The sequence below is a fragment of the Tupaia chinensis genome, unplaced genomic scaffold (assembly GCF_000334495.1).
Source record: "Tupaia chinensis unplaced genomic scaffold, TupChi_1.0 Scaffold000047_1, whole genome shotgun sequence".
Lineage (NCBI taxonomy): Eukaryota > Metazoa > Chordata > Mammalia > Scandentia > Tupaiidae > Tupaia > Tupaia belangeri.
The window spans coordinates 8,789,381-8,792,887 of NW_006159505.1; positions in this window are offsets into that span (position 1 = coordinate 8,789,381).

Below are 3,507 nucleotides of genomic sequence, written 5' to 3' on the forward strand. Positions count from 1 at the left end.
CTATTGTCACCTTCCATTGGAGGCCCTGAGCTGGGCCTCTGTCTGGGTGCCAGCACATAGTGACTCACTATCTCCCCAGGATTCTGCAGAGTGATAAGAGCTAAGACCTCTGCATTCCTCCCTCGTGATGGAGAGTGGGACCCTGGGAAAAATGGACAGGAGCCACGCTTTTCTTTAGAGAGGGAAAGGCAGAAGGAGGTGCGTGTGCAACCCCCAGAACATTCTGGATGGCACAGTCTGAGCAGGATCCTCTCCGATTTTAGCTGAACGTGCCACTTGCAGGAATCTAAATTGTTACAGATAGGGAAAGCTACAGTCCGTCCTCCCTGTTTTAGGCACCTTGGGCCATATTTTTTCCAAAGCAGTCACTCTTCTGTTTCTAGGCCCTGTAGAGAGGGTCCCGCCACCTGCTCTTGGTGGTCTGTTGGGGCGCCTATGATTTGGGCCTCTCTAACCATCTAAACACTCTTGTTGCTGCTTAAACCCATTCTTGCAGGTCTTCAGCTGTTTCCCCCATAATACCAGAGCCCTTGTGGATCAGATTCCAAATGCAGGCTTCCCTCTGCTGCTGGATCTCCAGGATCCAGTCCACAGACCCCACCAGTCCTGAGAAAACACCAGGGACACCCAGGAGAGGACCAAAACCAGACAAGCACAAGTGACCACTGGGTGCTTCCTGTGTGGTTGCCCTCTCTGTCAGGATCCTGTGGCTGCTGTTAGGAACCACCATGTGCCCAGCAGCTTAAAACAACGAAGTGTATCTCCTCACAGTTCTGGAGGCTGTGAGGCTCAAAATCAAGGTGTCAGCAGGGCCATGCTCCCCCTGAAGGCTTCAGTGGGAGGTTCCAGCCTGAGGTGGCCAGGCATCCCAGTCTTGTGGTCACAGGTCTCCAGTCTCTGCTTCTGCCTTTACACATCCTTCTCCCATGTCTCTGTTTCCTCCTGCGAGGATACTGACCATAGGATCAAGACCTACCTTACTCTAGTATAACTATCTTAACTAGTCACACCTGCGAAGACCCTATTTTCAAAGAAGGTCACATACTGAGGGTCCAAATAGACACAAATTTTAGGGGGATGCAATTCAACTCCCTTTTTTTTTTTTTTTTTTTTTTTTTCGCTATAGGCTGCATGTATTCACCAGAGAGACAGAGACCCAGAAAGCAAGAAACCACCCCCCGAGGAAGTGGCCACACTGCAGCCCCTTCTCCTCTATTATCCAATTGGAATTTTGGGCGCACGCACATGCATGCACATGCATGCACACGCATACATGCACGCACACGCATGCATGCACGCCCGGCATGAGTTTCAAGCTTCCAGGTCCAGGACTCAAACTACTGTTAGCCACGTGGGAGTCCAGCGATGTAACCGTTAGCCATCTGCTGGTCCCCCTACTTTTTGTTTGAGATAACATGCTATTTCCAAAATCCCGAGGCACTGGCCCTACACACAGGTTACTGTTTCCACCACAGCCTGGGCAGCCTGGGACCCGGTCTCCCTTCCATGAGCAGCCCTTACTGCCCTAAGCCTAGGCCTGGGTGCTGTCCTGGCGACTGACCAGCCTTCTGAGGGGGAGGTTCACTGCTACCATGTCTGACGTCAGATCCCTGTGTAGTCGTGGCCAGCCCTTGCTCGTGCTCCAAGCACAGCCCCACCCCTCACCACATTGCCATCCCAGGACCTGGGCCAGGTGGGGCCAAAAGCATCTCTCCCAGAGCACATGCCCAGCGTTAGGAGCAAAGGAGGGTGCAGACTGGGCCCACCCCTCGGAAAGAGCTGTCCAGAAGCCCCTCAAGCAACCTCTTTGTCAATCACCGCTGTGTCTCCTGGCCGCTCATGGTAGCAAGGGTAGGCTGACAACGGAGTGTTTTGGCTGGATCTGTTATCCTTGAGACATGGTCAGGATTCCATAGTGAGGAAAAGAGTGGGGGGCCAGACCCCTCATTGCACACCTGGGGGAACCGAGGCCCAGAGATGGAGTAAGGCTTACTGGAGTCAGCCATGTAAGCATGGAAGTCGGTTCACTGTTGCTTAGACAGGAGGTGTCCGAGGGTGATGAGGATCGACTGGCCCTGAAGAGGGTGCTCCCTGGTATCCGGCCACCTCTATCCCAGACAAGCGACCTCATCTCCTCTGCTTTGAGCTGATGGTCAGTGTGCTTTGGACACTAGCAGCTGACGGCAATTAAGGGTGCTCCAAGAAGCCTGGAGAGTCGAAGGATGGGGCTCAGAAAGAGGTCCCCTTCCCTTTGATCTCCAGGCCTGTACCTTCCAGGGATCAGTGGGCAAAGCTCCAGGTGACAGCTCCTGTCTCTCACCTTCTGTTTTTCACATTGCCCACCCCCTGGGCTCGCATGGGAAAGCCAACAGGTATGAGCAGCTGCCCACCCACGTGGCAGGGTGTGAGAGACTGGAAGGGTGTGAAAAGACAGGGACCCCAGATGTCTGCTAGCTCACCTTCTGCCCTTCCTGGCCCCAGTAGTCCCCAGGGCTGTGGAGGCTTGCAGCTTGTGAGCTGGACCTGCCCTCCCCAGCAGGCACTGAGCAGCACTGGGAGGGGAGATGGGCAGAGAAATGGTCCAGGCTCTGGCTCAGTAGAAGGTACCCCCAAGGCTTTCCAGGGGAGATGAGGGGCCCAGGGCTGCTTCTGGTGCCAGGATGTGGGAGTGAGCTTTGGATGCTAACGGGGGGAAGATCTGTGGGGATGCATTTCCCCGCCAAGCTCAGGCAGCAGTGGGCAGTGCCTCAACCAGCCCTCTTCAGGCGTTGGCGTTCCCCTCCCAGGCTAGAATCAACTCCAGGCTTAAAATTAATTTCGCTTCCGCTTCACAACAGCCACGGTGCAGCCTCCCCCAAGTACATCCTGTCTTTGATTGCACAGCACACACTCTGCCTTGTTGAGCTGGGGCCCAGAGCCCCAGAACTGGGATTATTTACGCACCCAGAGCCTCAAGGGCTCCTGCAGTCCTTCAGCTCCTGTCTGCTCAGCCAGTCAAGACACTCTTCCCAGACACTCTGTTTGAACCCGTCCCTGGAGAGGCGGGCAGATGATGCCACTGCGGCCCCTCCTCACCTAGCGGCCACTCTGGCAACCAGCAGGATGGCAGGTCTCCTTGGCCTGGTGTTCAGAAGCTAGAGGCGTGAAAACAGCATACATGCTTGGCATGGAATGAGTGATGGGCTCCCGTGGAGGCCCAGCCCCGCCTCCTGTGGGTGGCTGACCTGGAGCAAGTCACCTGACTTCCGTTTTCTCCATGTAGTAGGAGCAGGCTCCTACCTCGCTGGGCTGTGCTGAGGATCTAGCAGGTCTTAGGGAGGAGAGCTCTTCTATATTGAGGTGCTGTTCAGTATGATGTAGGTGAGGCTTTGCCACTACAAAAGGTCCTCCCCTAACAGGAAGCAGGCAGAGCAGGAGAGTTTAGCCCCACTTTGCAAATGGGAACCGAGACTCAGGAAAGTAAAGTGTTTGCACACTGGCCCGGACAGAAGGAGGTAGCAGGCATTC